This window comes from Mustela nigripes, chromosome 5 (genome assembly GCF_022355385.1).
Source record: "Mustela nigripes isolate SB6536 chromosome 5, MUSNIG.SB6536, whole genome shotgun sequence".
In the NCBI taxonomy this organism is placed as follows: Eukaryota; Metazoa; Chordata; class Mammalia; order Carnivora; family Mustelidae; genus Mustela; species Mustela nigripes.
The window spans coordinates 74,676,752-74,696,395 of record NC_081561.1 but is presented as its reverse complement, the minus strand read 5'-3'; the positions used below and the strand labels follow the sequence as shown (position 1 = coordinate 74,696,395).

At 37.2% G+C, this 19,644-nt stretch overlaps 1 protein-coding gene across 1 annotated transcript in view; it reads right to left on the bottom strand.

Annotated features, from left to right (window-relative positions):
• Positions 1–19,644, bottom strand: part of RNF217 (ring finger protein 217) — a 140,937-nt gene that overhangs the window by 13,949 nt on the left and 107,344 nt on the right. The gene's annotated exons all lie outside the window — the stretch shown is intronic.

Here is a 19,644-nt window from a genome sequence, read left to right as displayed (position 1 = left end):
ATGCTAAGCAGACTTTTATAAACTTAAAGTTAAAAAAGGGTCAATAGTGTCCTTTGCTAACTGACAGCACAATCTTTGTGCTAGTCAAACAAACGTGTGTGTTCTCACACACAAGGCGTATCTTGAGTCTTTCAGCTTGTTTTAGCTGCTCTCTGGACCGATTTACATTCTTCCTGTAACACAATATCAAAACTTTTTGACAGGAGACATGTACTAATAACAAGACAAGCTTGTCACTGACGTTCACTTGGCTCGAAATTTCACATGAAATTGTCACTGCCATTTTATCTCTGCTTTTTGCTTCATTGGGTTCTAAAATCTTTACGTGGCATATCTTATTTCATTTAAAGAGTGAAGACTATAATTTCTAGTCTCTTTGAACAGTCTTTCCTTCTCTCTCTCTCTTTTTAAAGATTATATGGTAAGGAATATCTACATCCAATATTGGGCTTGAACTCACAACCCCAAGATCAAGAGTCTCATATTCTACTGACTGAGCTAGCCAGGCTCCTCTTTCCTTATTGCTAAAATGATATCTGTATAGAACAGGCAACTAAAATATTATTAGTCCAATAATCTTTCTGCACAGGGACTGATGAAATTCTTTTTTTTTTTTTAAGATTTTATTTATTTATTTGACAGACAGAGATCACAAGTAGGCAGAGAGGCAGGCAGAGAGAGAGAGAGAGGAAGGGAAGCAGGCTCTGCTGAGCAGAGAGCCTGATGTGGGGCTCAATCCTAGGACCCTGAGATCATGACCTAAGCCGAAGGCAGAGGCTTTAACCCACTGAGCCACCCAGGTGCCCCTAAAATTCCAAACTCTATAGTAAACTTGTACATTGCAGGATTATATGGTTTTAAAGATTAATTTGAATATCTTACACAAGACAAGCAATGATTTAATTATGAAAAAGTGGTTTCAACCTTTAGTACACAGTGCTTCCTTTAATACTATTGTAACTATCTCTTGATTATACATATTTTACAATTTGATAATTACAGAGAAATGAACTGACACAGCACAAATTAATGTGCAACAGGAGACATTACTTTTCACATGTGCTAAGCAAGTTGTAATTTTGAATTCCTAACACTCAGGGGATGATAAATTTCATGTGCTAAATGAGTGCCCTAAGTATATCATTAAAGGTTACCCTTTGACAACGTCATCTTTGTTTTTAGAATATAAAGCCTGAAAACATGCTTTAAAAAATATTTACATAAAGTACATTTTATTTCTCAAAGAACCTATTTTTACTTGGTATTATAGTTTCAGAACATTCGTCATTTTATCTCTGCTACAAAACGAATTAATTTAGCATCAAAATTCTGGTTTTGCTTAGAGATGGAGACAAGGTATGATAGACAAGAAACTCTTAATCTTTTAAATCAAACTGACTACGCACTCATAAAGCACAACTCTCATTTGATTTGTGATGACTCACAGGGTTTCTTCTCTCCCTTTATAAGTGAGTGGCTGATACTTAAAAAGTTAAATATTTAAACATTAAATGTTACTTAGACCTCTCTACACTTAAAATTCATGAGATATGAATATGACACATATTTCTTTAAAAAGACCTTGAGGGGTGCCTGGGTGGCTCAGTCAGTTAAGCATCTGCCTTTGGCTCAGGTCATGATCTCAAGATCCTGGAATCTTGAGCCCAGCATAGTTGGGCTCCCTGCTCAGTAGAAAATCTGCTTCTCCTTCTCCCTCTGCTCCTTCCCACACCCTCCCCACTCGTGCTCTCTCTCTCTCTCTCTCTCAAATAAATACAAAATCTTTAAAAAAATAGAAAGAGCTTGATATTAAATCCACTTTATAGTTGGGCAGAAATGACAACATGGACCTTTTTTGAGTCTATGACATTCCTCATAGGGCTAATACATTCACACCTATAATAAGATATTAATTATGAAAGCCATACATATATGTCCATTAGTATCTGCCATCCTCAAGTTGTTTATATTTTGTTTAGTAAAATGCCTACAAAGTATTGAAAAAATACAACTAGAATCCAGCCATTAACTTTCATATAGATTCTATTTAACCAAAAGGTGGAAGAATAACAATAAATGAACTGTTGTTAAGTATTTAACTTAGTTTATAATTATACCAGTACACCTCCCCAGGGTGCCTGCGTGGTTTAGTCTGTTGAGAGTCTGGCTCTTAGTTTTGGTTCAGGCTGTGATCTCATGGGTCCTGAGATCAAGTCCCATATCAGGTTCCTTGCTCAGTGGGGAGCCTGCTTCTCCCTCCCCCTCTTCCTGCCACTGCCCCTGCTTATATGCTCTCTCTCTCTCTCTCTCTCTGACAAATGAATAAATAAACACATCTTTTTTTTTTTTTTTTTAAAGTGAACATATATACAAAGCCTTCAAAGATATGGTAAAAGTATTGTGAACCTAGAATTCTTGCCCAACTATAAAATAAATAATATGTGAGGGCAGAAATAAAACATTTCCAGAGATGCTAAGACTCCTCTGTACCTTCTCTCGGGCCACCAATTAAGGAAGCACTTTAGTAAGCAAATGAATGTGAAATTCAAAAAAAGACCATTTAAGGACATACAAAAAATGTTGCAAGAAATCTCAGAGAAAAAGCTGGCAAGCAATTGGTCCAATTTAGACTAAAAAGTCAGCTGGTTTAAAGAACATCTCCAAAAAACCCACAATGGAATACACACCAAGCCCTTAAATTCCTGAGGAGTAAATATTCAGTAACATGATAATTAAAGTGGGCATTTCCACTCTCAATAGAGGAAAAAAAGAAACAATGAGAACTTTCAGGAAAAACAAAACAGAAGGAATGTAATTTCAAATATGGAGTGTAACAAAATACGGCACAATTAAGTAACTGATAGTGAGCAAGCATGCTAGAGGCATTTTTCCTAGAAGTTGCAAACTCAGAAAAAACAATATAATCCTAATCCCATAATTATATGTTTTTGATTGTGGAAATACCCAGTTGGTTTTTAAATGTTAGAATCATCCTTTAGGAAAAAAAACAGAGGTATTAAATACTATATTAGAATAGAATATTAATGTTATTAAATTTAATAATATAAAAACAAAGATAAAAACAAAGTTACAGCTTATAAAGAATGGGAAATATGGAAGAAGCAAAAAGAACTACAGGAGGGCGACATCCTCATAAATCATCTGAAGTTGTCAGGTTATTGAATAGACATTTGAGTACATTATTTAAAGGTAAAAGATAATCAAAAAAAGAACTAAAGTAATAACTATCAAAAATTAGAAGGAGAAAAAAAATTGGAAGGAGAAGAAAGGAAGGGATTACATAAGTGAAATGAGTGGTCACCTCTATGAGAGTAGACTACATTCCAAAAACAAATAAGATGTTGACTGCAAAATTATTTGAGGTCTCCTGCTCTGTTAGCTCTTTTTTTTTTTTTTTTTAAATATTTATTTGACAGAGAGACACAGCGAAGAGAGGGAACAGAAGCAGTGGGGGCGGGGGGTTGGGAGCAGGAGAGGAAGAAGCAGGATCCCGAACTCAATCCCAGGACCCTGAAAGTGTGACCAGAGCTGAAGGCAGATGCTTAATGACCGAGCCACCCAAGCGCCCCTCTGTTAGCTTTTTGAAGCCAATACTCTGTCTGATAACTTTAGTTGTCTTCCAATGCACTGGTTTTCTTTGTTATAGAGAATTTCATATATACGTCAAGTTCAATCTTAATGACTGATTCATGATGACAAAGTTTTTTTTAAAGATTTTATTTATATACTTGAGAGAGAGAGCATGAGCAGGGGATGGGGGATGGGGAGGGACAGAGGGAGACAGAGAAACAGACTCCCGCTGAGCAGGGAACCCCGACAGTGCTCAATCCCAGGGTTCTAGGATCATGACCTGAGCCGAGGCAGACAGTGAATCAACTGAGCCACCCAGGTGCCCCAACAAAGACTTGGAAGAAGAGTGTAGAGTACTGTCCAAAGCTTATTTCCCAGGTGAGAAATGTACTATAATTTAGCCCCTAATTTTCTTCCTTCTTCTTCCCCATACTTCCTGAGACCCCATGTCAATGTTCTCAAAAATCTTCTGATGCCAATTCTGCCAAAGGTTCAGGTGTCTTCCCATCCTGATAAATCCTTCCTGTAATTCTACTCGATCTTCTGACCATTGATTACCTTCTTACTTCCATCTTTCCAAGGTTCTTAAAAGGATGTACTCACTGCTTTTCTTATTCACCTCTTAATCCTTCAGTTGACTGCATCCCCACATTACTGAAACATCCAGATCGGTTTTCTTTCTCCAGAAAAGATTCAGTCATTCATTCATTCATTTACTCAATAAGTATTTTTTGTTCATTGATAAATTATGACATGGCCCCTGTGCTTAAGGAGTTTGTCATCTGAAGTGTAGACAAACATTAATCAATAGTACAGATAAATGGTCATCTGCAACCTAAGGCAAATGCCGTGAAGGAAAAGGAGAAGGTATGAAGAGAATATTGAATAGGAGGAGTTTGGTCTGGTCTGAGGGTCAGAAGAAGCTTCTCCAAGAAAGTGACATTGATCTGAGAAATGAAGGACAAGTAGCAGTTCACCAACTAAGAGGCCTCAGACATAGGGAGTGCATTTCTAGCCCAGCATCTTCATGACACCATATCTATGAAATGAGAAGCACACTGCATCAGCCCTGTCACAGCATTCCTCATTCTACATTTTAAAACTCTTATCTGTATCCTTCTGCTCAAATGCTCTACTCTCCCACTTGATAAGATCAAAAGGGCCCTAGATCATGTACATCTTGTCTGTTCTTTTATTAAAGAAACTTGCACAGGTCCTGTCACATAGGCATGTTCTCAATAAATATTTACTAAAAGAACAAATGAATATTATCCATGACCCTCTAATTGCCAAACCCAATAAATACGTCTTTTTAAAAGACTTATATATTTATTTGTGTGTGAGAGAATGCGTGTGGGTGGGGAGAGGGGCAGGAAGAGAGAGAGAGAATTTTTAAGCAGATTCCTGACTGAGCGTGGAGCCTAACTCTGTGGGTCTTGATCCCACGATCCTAAGATCATGCCCTGAGCTTAAACCGAGTCTGGCACCCAACTGAGCATCCAGGTGCTCCAATAAACATCTTTTAAATTCTTATCTTGTGGTATCTCTTAGTAGCATTTAACTGGTTGATCACTACTTCCTTCTGACCGTTGATATACTCTTCCTTCAATGCCAACTTTTTTCCAGGTTCTCTTTTCTCTCACAGGTTCCCATTTCTTCACTTATCCCTCAATTCTACCCATGACTCACATACTCTTTGGGGGATACTCTTTCATATTCAAAGAGTTCCAGCTTCCCTCATTTCTTCACTTACACCTTGGTCCTGCTTTTGAGCAGCAGACTCATGTAACAACTATTTGAGGGTCATATATACCTATACGCCTGACAGCCGTTTCAAAGTCAAATAAGCAAAACCAAACTCATCATCATTTCATGACCTCATCCCAACAATGACAAAATAAAGCTAGGTTGAACTTCATTATTCTTAGTTTATGGTATCACCATCCATTTAGAACAAAAGTAAATATTTGGTGGTTATTTTCTTCTTACATCGTACATCCACATATAATCATCAAGGTCAGGCAGGTTTAGCCACAAGATATTTTATGTAATCCTTCTCTTCTCTAGTCTCTTGACCACTGGCTTAGCTCATGCTGTCATCACTTCCTTCTAGATGTCTACAACTACCCTCGCAGAATCAACAGCAACTAACCCAAAATATAAATTGGACACCATGCCCCTGCCTACCGCTTTTCAGTGTGGAGGCTAAAATCCAAGTTTCTTGACTTTGCATGTGAAACCCAGACTTCTGTTTCCTTCTACAGCCCCACCTTTCACCACTTCCTTCTATGAACTTTACTCTCAGGGAACCACAAAGTGCTTGTGGCTGCTGCACAGAATACACATTTCCTGGCTCTGTGCCCTTGTATTTTTAATTGTAATAATCTCACTCCTGGATACCTTTTATCATGCCCCAATCCATCCAATAATCCTCAACAACCTAGCTCTCCCTGGATTCCTCAAGATGAATGAGCTATCCATTAACCATGAACCTTCTAATAATACTCTACGCAAAGCCCTACTGGAGTGCAACAGTGTTTAATCATTGTCAATGTAATGGCTGTGTCTCCCCTTCTGTGAGTGTCACCAGAAATTAAAAAACACGTTTTGCAGAGCATATAACGGACTCTCACTAAAAGTCCTTATGTGTAGGAAAGAAAATTGGCATTTATCCATTCAACAATTTTCTATTTTGGATGCAAAATATAGCCACTAATTTATTTTATTTTTAAAACATTTTTAATTTAAATTCAATTTAATTAACATATAGTGTGTTCTTTGTTTTAGAGGTAGAATTTAGTGATTCATCAGTGCTCATCATAACAAGTACCCTCCTCAATCCCCACACCCAATTGCCCCATACCCATCCACCTCCCTGCCAGCAATCCTGTTTGTTTCCTATAGTTACAAGGAGTCTCTTATGGCTTGCTTCCCTCTCTGTTTTCATCTTTTCTTATTTTTCCTTCCCTTCCCTTAAGTTCATCTGTTTTGTCCTTAAATTCCAGAAGAAAAAAAAAAATAAAAGGCATCCAAATCCTCAAAGAAGAAGTCAAACTTACACTCTTCACAGACAACATGATACTCTGTGTAGAAAACCTGAAAGACTCCCCCAAGAAATTGCTAGAATTGATAGAGGAATTCAGCAAAGTTGCAGGATATAAAATCAGTGTACAGAAATCAGCTGCATTTCTAGACACTAACAATGAGGCCCAAGAAAAAGAAATCAAGGCATCTATCCCATTTACAAGTGCACCAAAACCCATAAGATACTAGGAATAATCTTAACCAAAGAGTTAAAGGATCTGCAGCCACTATTTTACACAGTGACAAGTCATATAGTGCAATGGAGAAAAAATAAAGCACTTTAGGGGCATATTACCTATTGAGGTAGGGGACTGTAATTATGAGAGGCTGAATGTTGCTAGAAGGCATGAAGGGAGAGAACAGGCCATGCAGATAGCTGGGGAAAGAATATTCCAGACAAAGGAAAGAACAAGTGTGGAGACCCTGAGAGAGAACATGCTCGATGCTTCCAAAGGAAAGCAAGGAAGGCAGTGTGGCTAGAGGAGCATGAATGAAGAAGATGAGGTCTGAGGAATGATGGGGTGAAGTGTGCCCGGAACACAGCAAGTCATATGGTCATTACAACCTCTTGTGCTGTGTGAGATGGGAGCCATGACAAAGATACTTTATTTTTTGAATGGAGCACAGTTTGAAAGCCCCTGCATGTGTATTTGTAGGGGTGTGGGAAATGCTAAGAAACTGTAGGATTATCTCTGAGAACCATTAATACTCCAAATTCTTTCTTCAGCAACCACAGGACCACATAGCTACAGCTCAGATATTAGAGCCTGCAGACATAGCTTTTGAGCTAATTTTATGTTAACAGGAGTAAATTAATCATTTTCTCTGAATCAATGCATTCTTGCCTACAGCATCCTATTATAAGATTTCAGAGAGTAAAATATTTGAATGGAAATATCATGACAAGTTAATTCCCTTAATTCCAAATTCACAATAAATTATGAATGAACATAATTCACTTGCCCCTGCCTGCTTTTTGGTCCGGTTACTTACCCTCACTGAAACAGTCTTTACATCTTGAAATGGTGGTAATTACCCCTTCCTCACTACTTTCTTTGGAGACTTAAATGAGACCACAAATGTAGCTTATGTACTACTGAGCCTATCATTTTATTATTATTGCGTATTACCTTAAAGTTTTATCCAAAGGCATTTAAGACTTCATTACAATTTAAATCTAAAGTATATATGTGAAATTGCCTACAAAATGTGTTTACTCATTTGTTTTGTATTGTACAATCTATGTTTCTTAATTTTTAGGTGTGCATCTCACTTTTCATCTTCTTTGGATTAGCAGTTCTTTTTGTCATTAACTCAAGTTTAATATGTAATCTGCTGTAAGACAGTCTCAAAATTAAATTTTACATGAAACTGAATAGATATTTTAATACTTTCAACAAAACTGGAATCCCTTACTTGATTTAAACTAAAAATGATCACAAACCAGACTTAGTTTTGTTGTGACTATGTTCAAGAAAGACATTTTAAAATTAACATATATTTTCTGTAGGCTAAGAATTTATATGAGACAGAAAACACATTTTTAACATAATAAATAGTGTTTGCTTCAGCAGCACATACATTAAAATTTAAGATAAAAAATAACGTTGGGCTGGTTGGATGGCTCAGTCGTCTGAGTGTCTGATTCTTGATTTTTTGGCTCAGGTGATGGTCTTAGGGTCACAAGATCCATTGCTAGTGGGTCTCCCCACTCTGTGGAGGTCCCTCTGCCCCTCCTCCCACTCTGGTGCATATGCACATGCATACTCACACACACACACTTTCTCAAATAAATAAATAAATAAACAAATCCTTAATAAAAGATGAAAATATTGTCTCATAAGTGGAGAATAGTATGAATTAAGAAGCAATGAGATTTAAATAAAAATGGCTAAAGTTAATCTTACTATGCTGCTATTAATTTTTTATAAAAATGTCTTATAAATAAATAACTTGCAGAAATGTTTATATATTTTTACCTTACTATGAAAAAAAAAATCCCACCATGAATAAGCCTCTTACACACGGGAGAAAAATATTTCATAGTAATTCTGGTCATCTGCCAAAATTCAATTATAAACAATAATTTTGACTTCTCGGCATAAGTCAAATCTCTTCATAATATTATACCATATATTAAACTGGTCTTTCCACTTGAGCAAATGGTAAAACCTCACTATGGGAGACATAACATTTATAAGTGAAGTTATTTTATTTGGAATGCTAACTAAATGGTAACTAAAATAATGAATTTATAGATTATCAAACTGTGTTTGAATGGGTACCTTTTATAAAAGCATAATCTTTTAACACCCCCTTATAAGCACAGACATTTTTGAAAAATCAGCAGCAGCAAGATTAGGGAGTTAAGAGGAGAGACTTTTTTTTTAATGTTTCCTGTTTTTATTTAAATTCTAGTTAGTTAACATATAGTGTAATATGAGTTTCAAGAGCACAATTCAGTGATTCATCACTTACATACAGCACCCAGTGCTCATTCCAACAAGGCCTTTCCTTATTAAGGCCCATCCCCCACCTATCTCTCCTCCATTGCCCCTCAGTTTGTTTTCTACAGTTACAGTCTGTTTTACGGTTTGCCTCTTCTCTTCTTTTTTCTTTCCCCTGTGTTCATCTGTTTTGTTTCTTAAATTCCTATACAGAGTGAAATCATATGGTATTTGTCTTAGAAAAGAGTATTTTATATATATTAATTTAACATATGGTTAGAGAAAAATTACAAATCACTGGGTAGGAGGAGAAATAATTAATAAACAATTAGGTCAGTTAGTCATAATTTGGAAAAAAAATTATAGGTATTTGATGCATAGGAAACATCAAAATAAGTTATGGTGAGATTAAGGAGATAAAATATTAAACTATTTAGAAATTAAATAGTTAAAAGAAAAGCAAAAAAATGAACTATTTTATCAAACTTCTGGTTGATAGATAACTTTCAGAGCTTAGGAACAAAATATTTACAAAAAGTAGGTAAATATATAAAATATGTGTATAAATATGATGTGTGTTTGTGTATCCACCCCCCAAAAAAGGAATGATATATTTGGTCAAACTAAAATTTTTAAAAATAAACACATAATTTAAAAAAAAGTAAAATACAAAACAAACCCCAAACTATCATTGACATAAAAATAAAGTAACAAAAGATAGGAGAGGAAAATGCCGGAAAAGGAATTAATACTTCCAAATAAAGAGTTCGTATAATCTGATACAAAAAATATGCCATGACCTGATCCATACAAATGGGCAAAGAAATTAAAAAAGGATATTACAAATTAAAAAGTACATGAAATTATATTTGATGTAAAGGCAAACAAGGAGATTCAAAATACAAGAACAAAATACTTTTAACCCACTAAAATAGCATTTTAAAAATACTTGAAATGGTAATCAGAAATGTTTATATAGAAACAGGTCCTCAGATTTTTCTTGTGGAATTATAAATTTTAATCTTTTATAAAAGCAAATTGGTAATACATACCAAATGCTAAAAACACTGATATCGTTTAATTCAGTGAGTCTATCTTTAGATATATAAGCTTTTAAAGATCTAAAATAGGGAGAAAAAGATATATTCAAGATGAACACCATCAACTGGTTATATAGAAAATATATATATTAGGATATATATATTTTATATTTATACATTTTATGTTATTTGTTTTTTATTTTTATTTATTTATTTTTAAAATAATTTATTTTATTTTTTTTATAAACATATAATGTATTATTAGCCCCAGGGGTACAGGTCTGTGAATCGACAGCACTCACCATAGCACATACACTCCCCAATGTCCATAACCCCACCACCCTCTCCCTACCCCTGTCCCCGCCCCCGCCCCCGGCAACCCTAAGTTTGTTTTGTGAGATTAAGAGTCTCTTATGGTTTATCTCCCTCCCGATCCCATCTTGTCTACCCACCAAACCCCCCATGTTGCATCTCCATTTCCTCATATCAGGGAGATCATATGATAGTTGTCTTTCTCTAATTGACTTATTTCACTAAGCATAATACCCTCTAGTTCCAAAAAAGATGGGTACAACTCTTAAGAGATACTTTAAAGTATTATGAGATACTTTGTGAAGTAAGATTCATGAGGCTATTATCCTGGATTCTTAATTACAAAGAATCAATCAACTAATCCTATTAATCCAATTAAAGCTAAAACTATAAATCTCTCCGTGAGTAACTTTTTTTTTTAAATTTTTTATAAACATATATTTTTATCCCCAGGGGTACAGGTCTGTGAATCAACAGGTTTACACACTTCACAGCACTCACCAAAGCACATACCCTCCCCAATGTCCATAATACCACCCCCTTCACCCAAACCCCCTCCCCCCAGCAACCCTCAGTTTGCTTTGTGAGATTAAGAGTCTCTTATGGTTTGTCTCCCTCCCAATCCCATCTTGTTTCATTTATTCTTCTTGTACCCACTTAAGCCCCCATGTTGCATCACCACTTCCTCATATCAGGGAGATCATATGATAGTTGTCTTTCTCTGATTGACTTATTTCACTAAGCATGATACACTCTAGTTCCATCCATGTTGTCGCAAATGGCAAGATTTCATTTCTTTTGATGGCTGCATAGTATTCCATTGTGTATATATACAACATCTTCTTGATCCATTCATCTGTTGATGGACATCTAGGTTCTTTCCATAGTTTGGCTATTGTGGACATTGCTGCTATAAACATTCGGGTGCACGTGCCCCTTTGGATCACTATGTTTGTATCTTTAGGGTAAATACCCAATAGTGCAATTGCTGGGTCATAGGGCAGTTCTATTTTCAACATTTTGAGGAACCTCCATGCTGTTTTCCAGAGTGGCTGCACCAGCTTGCATTCCCACCAACAGGGGAGGAGGGTTCCCCTTTCTCCGCATCCTCGCCAGCATCTGTCATTGCCTGACTTGTTAATTTTAGCCATTCTGACTGGTGTGAGGTGATATCTCATTGTGGTTTTGATTTGTATTTCCCTGATGCTGAGTGATATGGAGCACTTTTTCATGTGTCTGTTGGCCATCTGGATGTCTTCTTTGCAGAAATGTCTGTTCATGTCCTCTGCCCATTTCTTGATTGGATTATTTGTTCTTTGGGTGTTGAGTTTGCTAAGTTCTTTATAGATTCTGGACACTAGTCCTTTATCTGATATGTCGTTTGCAAATATCTTCTCCCATTCTGTCAGTTGTCTTTTGATTTTGTTAACTGTTTCCTTTGCTATGCAAAAGCTTTTGATCTTGATGAAATCCCAATAGTTCATTTTTTCCATTGCATCCCTTGCCTTTGGCATTGTTCCTAGGAAGATGTTGCTGCGGCTGAGGTCGAAGAGGTTGCTGCCTGTGTTCTCCTCAAGGATTTTGATGGATTCCTTTCGCACATTGAAGTCCTTCATCCATTTTGAGTCTATTTTTGTGTGTGATGTAAGGAAATGGTCCAATTTCATTTTTCTGCATGTGGCTGTCCAATTTTCCCAGCACCATTTATTGAAGAGGCTGTCTTTTTTCCATTGGACATTCTTTCCTGCTTTGTCGAAGATTAGTTGACCATAGAGTTGAGGGTCTATTTCTGGGCTCTCTATTCTGTTCCATTGATCTAGGTGTCTGTTTTTGTGCCAGTACCATGCTGTCTTGATGATGACAGCTTTGTAATAGAGCTTGAAGTCCGGAATTGTGATGCCACCAACGTTGGCTTTCTTTTTCAATATCCCTTTGGCTATTCGAGGTCTTTTCTGGTTCCATATAAATTTTAGAATTATTTGTTCCATTTCTTTGAAAAAGATGGATGGTACTTTGATAGGAATTGCATTAAATGTGTAGATTTCTTTAGGTAGCATAGACATTTTCACAATATTTATTCTTCCAATCCAGGAGCATGGAACATTTTTCCATTTCTTTGTGTCTTCCTCCATTTCTTTCATGAGTACTTTATAGTTTTCTGAGTATAGATTCTGTGTCTCTTTGGTTAGGTTTATTCCTAGGTATCTTATGGTTTTGGGTGCAATTGTAAATGGGATTGACTCCTTAATTTCTCTTTCTTCTGTCTTGCTGTTGGTGTAGAGAAATGCAACTGATTTCTGTGCATTGATTTTATATCCTGACACTTTACTGAATTCCTGTATAAGTTCTAGAAGTTTTGGAGTGGAGTCTTTTGGGTTTTCCACATATAGTATCATATCATCTGCGAAGAGTGATAATTTGACTTCTTTGCCGATTTGGATGCCTTTAATTTCCTTTTGTTGTCTGATTGCTGAGGCTAGGACTTCTAGTACTATGTTGAATAGCATTGGTGATAATGGACATCCCTGCCGTGTTCCTGACCTTAGCGGAAAAGCTTTCAGTGTTTCTCCATTGAGAATGATATTTGCGGTGGGTTTTTCATAGATGGCTTTGATGATATTGAGGTGTGTGCCCTCTATCCCTACACTTTGAAGAGTTTTGATCAGGAAGGGATGCTGTACTTTGTCAAATGCTTCTTCAGCATCTATTGAGAGTATCATATGGTTCTTGTTCTTTCTTTTATTGATGTGTTGTATCACATTGACTGATTTGTGGATGTTGAACCAACCTTGCAGCCCTGGAATAAATCCCACTTGGTCGTGGTGAATAATCTTTTTAATGTACTGTTGAATCCTATTGGCTAGTATTTTGTTGAGTATTTTCGCATCTTTGTTCACCAAGGATATTGGTCTATAGCTCTCTTTTTTGGTGGGATCCTTGTCTGGTTTTGGGATCAAGGTGATGCTGGCCTCCTAAAATGAGTTTCGAAGTTTTCCTTCCTTTTCTATTTCTTGGAACAGTTTCAGGAGAATAGGAATTAGTTCTTCTTTAAATGTTTGGTAGAATTCCCCCGGGAAGCCGTCTGGCCCTGGGCTTTTGTTTGTTTGGAGATTTTTAATGACTGTTTCAATCTCCTTACTGGTTATGGGTCTGTTCAAGCTTTCTATTTCTTCCTGGTTCAGTTGTGGTAGTTTCTATGTTTCTAGGAATGCATCCATTTCTTCCAAATTGTCAAATTTATTGCCGTAGAGTTGTTCATCGTATGTTCTTATAATAGTTTGTATTTCTTTGGTGTTAGTTGTGATCTCTCCTCTTTCATTCATGATTTTATTTATTTGGGTCCTTTCTCTTTTCTTTTTGATAAGTCGGGCCAGGGGTTTATCAATTTTATTAATTCTTTCAAAGAACCAGCTCCTAGTTTCGTTGATTTGTTCTATTGTTTTTTTGGTTTCTATTTCATTGATTTCTGCTCTGATCTTTATGATTTCTCTTCTCCTGCTGGGCTTAGGGTTTCTTTCTTGTTCTTTCTCCAGCTCCTTTAGGTGTAGGGTTAGGTTGTGTACCTGAGACCTTTCTTGTTTCTTGAGAAAGGCTTGTACCGCTATATATTTTCCTCTCAGGACTGCCTTTGTTGTGTCCCACAGATTTTGAACCGTTGTATTTTCATTATCATTTGTTTCCATGAATTTTTTCAATTCTTCTTTAATTTCCCGGTTGACCCATTCATTCTTTAGAAGGATGCTGTTTAGTCTCCATGTACTTGGGTTCTTTCCAAACTTCCTTTTGTGGTTGAGTTCTAGCTTTAGAGCATTGTGGTCTGAAAATATGCAGGGAATGATCCCAATCTTTTGATACCGGTTGAGTCCTGATTTAGGATCGAGGATGTGATCTATTCTGGAGAATGTTCCATGTGCACTAGAGAAGAATGTGTATTCTGTTGCTTTGGGATGAAATGTTCTGAATCTATCTGTGATGTCCATCTGGTCCAGTGTGTCGTTTAAGGCCTTTATTTCCTTGCTGATCTTTTGCTTGGATGATCTATTCATTTCAGTGAAGGGAGTGTTAAAGTCCCCTACTATTATTGTATTATTGTTGATGTGTTTCTTTGATTTTGTTATTAATTGGTTTATATAGTTGGCTGCTCCCACGTTGGGGGCATAGATATTTAAAATTTTTAAATCTTCTTGTTGGACAGACCATTTGAGTATGATATAGTGTCCTTCCTCAACTCTTATTATAGTCTTTGGCTTAAAGTCTAATTGATCTGATAGAAGGATTGCCACTCCTGCTTTCTTCTGATGTCCATTAGCATGGTAAATTCTTTTCTACCCCCTCACTTTAAATCTGGAGGTGTCTTCGGGCTTAAAATGAGTTTCTTGGAGGCAACATATAGATGGGTTTTGTTTTTGTATCCATTCTGATACCCTGTGTCTTTTGACAGGGGCATTTAGCCCATTAACATTCAGGGTAACTATTGAGAGATATGAATTTAGGGCCATTGTATTGCCTGTAAGGTGACTGTTACTTTATATGGTCTCTGTTCCTTTCTGATCTACCACTTGTAGGCTCTCTCTTTGCTTAAGGACCCCTTTCAAGATTTCCTGTAGAGCTGGTTTGGTGTTTGCAAATTCTTTCAGTTTTTGTTTGTCCTGGAAGCTTTTAATCTCTCCTTCTATTTTCAATGATAGCCTAGCTGGATATAGTATTCTTGGCTGCATGTTTTTCTCGTTTAGTGCTCTGAAAATATCATGCCAGCTCTTTCTGTCCTGCCAGGTCTCTGTGGATAAGTCAGCTGCCAATCTAATATTTTTACCATTGTATGTTACAGACTTCTTTTCCCGGGCTGCTTTCAGGATTTTCTCTATGTCACTGAGACTTGTAAATTTTACTATTAGGTGACGGGGTGTGGGCTTATTCTTATTGATTTTGAGGGGCGTTCTCTGAACCTCCTGAATTTTGATGCTCGTTCCCTTTGCCATATTGGGGAAATTCTCCCCAATAATTCTCTCCAGTATACCTTCTGCTCCCCTCTCACTTTCTTCTTCTTCTGGAATCCCAATTATTCTAATGTTGTTTCGTCTTATGGTGTCACTTATCTCTCGAATTCTCCCCTCGTGGTCCAGTAGCTGTTTGTCCCTCTTTTGCTCAGCTTCTTTATTCTCTGTCATTTGGTCTTCTATATCACTAATTCTTTCTTCTGCCTCATTTATCCTAGCAGTGAGAGCCTCCATTTTTGATTGCACCTCATTAATAGCTTTTTTGATTTCAACTTGGTTAGATTTTAGTTCTTTTATTTCTCCAGAAAGGGCTTTTATATCTCTCGAGAGGGTTTCTCTAATATCTTCCATGCCTTTTTCGAGCCCGGCTAGAACCTTGAGAATTGTCATTCTGAACTCTAGATCTGACATATTACCAATGTCTGTATTGATTAGGTCCTTAGCCTTTGGTACTGCCTCTTGTTCTTTTTTTTGTGTTGAATTTTTCCATCTTTTCATTTTGTCCAGATAAGAGTATATGAAGGGGCAAGTAAAATACTAAAAGGGTGGCAACAGCCCCAGGAAAATATGCTTTAACCAAATTAGAAGAGATCCCAAATCGTGAGGGGGTAGAAAGGGTATAAAAAGAGGTTCAAAAAGGAAGAAAGAAAAAAAGAAAAAAAAAAAAAGAAGAAAGGAATTTTAAAAAAAGAAAACACCTAAGAAAAATATAAAAAAGAAACAACATATATATTAGATAAACTAGTAAAAAATCGTTAAAAAAGAAGAAGGTAACAGTTAAAAAAAAATTTTACCCGAACGCGAGAAAAAAAAAAACAAAAAATGAAAAAGAAAAAAATTAAATTAACTGCAAGACTAAAAAAAAAATCACAGGGAAAAAGCCATGAGTTCCGTGCTTGGCTTTTTCCTCCTCTGGAATTCTGCTGCTCTCCTTGGTATTGAAACCGCACTCCTTGGTAGGTGAACTTGGTCTTGGCTGGATTTCTTGTTGATCTTCTGGGGGAGGGGCCTGTTGTAGTGATTCTCAAATGTCTTTGCCCCAGGCAGAATTACACCGCCCTTACCGGGTCCCGGGGTGAGTAATCCGCTCAGGTTTGCTTTCAGGAGCTTTTGTTCCCTGAGCGCTTTCTGTAGAGCTCCGGAGGACGGGAATACAAATGGCGGCCTCCTGGTCTCCGGCCCGGAGGAGCCGAGAGCCCAGGGCCGCACTCCTCAGTGCGCCCTCAGAGAACAGCGCCCAGTTACTCCCGTCTGCCTGACCTCCGGCCGCGCTCCGAGCTCACCGAGCCTGCGACCGGTTCAAGGTCACCCCGAGCTGCGAGCTTATTGTCAGCTCTGTCTCTGTAGCCGGCTTTCCCGTTCCAATACCGCAAGCTCTGCGACACTCGACACCCCCGATCCTTCTGTGACCCTGCGGGACCTGAGGCCACGCTGACCCCGTGTGGGCTTTGCCCCGGGTAGCCTCTGGAGCGATGTCCCTCAGCGGAACAGACTTTTAAAAGTCCTGATTCTGTGCGCGGTTGCTCCGCCGCTTGCGGGGAGCCGGCCCCTCCCCCCGGGGTCTATCTTCCCATCGCTTTGGATTCACTTCTCCGCCGGTCCAACCTTTCAGAAAGTGGTTGTTTTTCTGTTTCCAGAATTGCTGTTCTTCTTCTCTTCGATCTGCTGATGGATTTTCAGGTGTTTGCAATCTTTAGATAAGCTATCTAGCTGATCTCCAGCTAGCTGAAGTAGTCTCAGCCTGCTACTTCTCCGCCATCTTGACTCCTCCCCTGTTATTTGTTTTTTAAATTGAAGTCATTTAATGTACATATTTTCACTTGTTAGTTCAACACTGATTTCTACTATACATGCACAGCCATTTAGTTTAACTTGCTTCATATTTATTTACTTTCCAACATGCTATATTTATAAATTTTAAAGGATTATTTATGAAAGTAAAGCCCTGGAGTATAAGGCAAACATTAAGTCACTGAGGAATATCCCTTCATGGATTTCTGTTCTACGAACTGACAGGTTTCATGAGGGGAAAATAATTTTAAGGTTCAACAACAAAGTCACAGTTAAGAAAATGCAAAGATATAAAATTGTATGCGTCAAAGAAAAGGAAAACTGAACCATTTCTACTCAAAACAAGCCCTAAAATATGACTTAAATTGACATGAACTGTATGGAGCCGAATCTCACCAGAAACTAGATTCTCTACTACACACCAGTCATGTAAATGGATTCCGTGTTTCCTTGGCTCCTTACTTTTCAGCTGTTTAAAAGTGAATTCCTTTCCAAGCCCCAACATTTTAGCAATTACTTCAAAAAGCAACCAGCCTGTATGCTTTCTCTTAACTGTGACCTGTCTTTGTTAAAACTGTGAGAAGTCGTCAGTGCATTCGGGAACTCCTTCCAGTTGGTTGTTTTTTCCTCTCTATCAGAGTCCATTTAGTGTTAGATTGAAGGATTAGGGTAACCCGTGTATGTTTTAATGTATTACCTCCGTTCATTCAGAATGTCCCCAATGTACAATGCTGCATTGCTCATTCAGCATACAGTCTTGGAGCCAGGCTAACTGGTAATTGTTTTCACAGCTTTCCAGAGAAATATAAAGTATACTTTCAAATAAAGTGCTCCATAGAATGACTTAACAGCACTCCTGAATTCCTGGCCTTTATTTAGTTGAAACCGAGTAGCAGCTGAGATACACCAGAAAGGCCAGAGCAAGGGGAAAGGCCTCATGTTCTCATTGTTCTTCCATGGATGAAAAATAAAAGTGTACTGAGCAGTTGGTGCTGTGATCTGAATAACCTTAAAATCAAAAGAATAACTGTGGATGAATTTGCCTCCCAAAGGGAAAATGAAGAAAGCTTTAGCTCAAAGTTCTTTAGATATCCTTTTAAGAAAGCCGGGTCATCAAAACTATTTTAAAATTTTTTTCAACTATTAAGAATGCAACATGTTCTTTCAGATGATACTTTACTTACTATATGTATAAACTTGTACATGAACCAAATATAGTGAATCTGTACATTATATTTATGCTCATTAATATGCTTCAGAATTTACTACTTCAAGTTGGATTTACAATGATTAATTTTAAACCATTTTCTGAGAACTCAAACTTTATTTATCTGGTGCTAAATCTCCAGAAAGGAATTGCAGAAGGATTTCTAAAGATTAATTTGGCAAAAAGTGGAAAACATACATGGTAGAGTATACAGATGCCCTCTATATACATATATATATACATATAGTTTTCTGAAGTGAGCTTTGAGAGAAAAAAAAAAAAAAAACCTCCAAATTTCAACAGATCTCTACCCTGTAAGTATCAAATCCACTGTTTTTGGGCTGGATTTACTTGCTGATTTCTCTGTAGGTGAGTCTTCCCTGCCTGCTGGCACAGTTGACTTTCAACATCTAACTCTCAGCTCAAATACCTGTTAACTCATGATTTCCTGCCTGCTAAAAGAAAAATGAAAAATGGGATTCATAAAATCCCCAAGTCCTGACTTCAACTATTAGCTTCTACAATTGACAGAAAGCAAATGATCAGCTTACTATAATCCTAAAGTGATAAGCAATGGAAGGGGAAAGAAAAGCAAAGGACTGCAAAGTTTCGGAGCTTACCTAAATGAGAAGTGATTACAGTGCACATGACAAACTAGAAATAATACTTTTATACCATTTCCATGCTAACTTTTCCTTATATACACATCCCCATTTTTAAATGGAAAATAAAATCTTTGAAGTTTAAAATCAGTAATTATATGAGGCCTCCTTAAATTGTGAAGAATTATGCGAGTAAGAAGAATATACATTTTTTATATATAATATGTTCCATTTAGTTAGGTAATATAATTACTCTTCTAAAATGAAATAGCAAATACCCTCTTTCTCCACACCTGCGTTAAGCAAGTCATGCATGTTGGGGCACCTGGGTGGCTCAGTTGGTTAAGCAACCAACTCTTTTTTTTTTTTTTTTTTAAAGATTTTATTTATTTATTTGACAGAGAGAGATCACAAGTTCCCCGCTGAGCAGAGAGCCTGATGTGGGACTCGATCCCAGGACCCTGAGATCATGACCTGAGCCAAAGGCAGCGGCTTAACCCACTGAGCCACCGAGGCACCCCAAGCAACCAAATCAGCCCCAAGCTGATTTCAGCTCAGGTCATGATCTCAGGG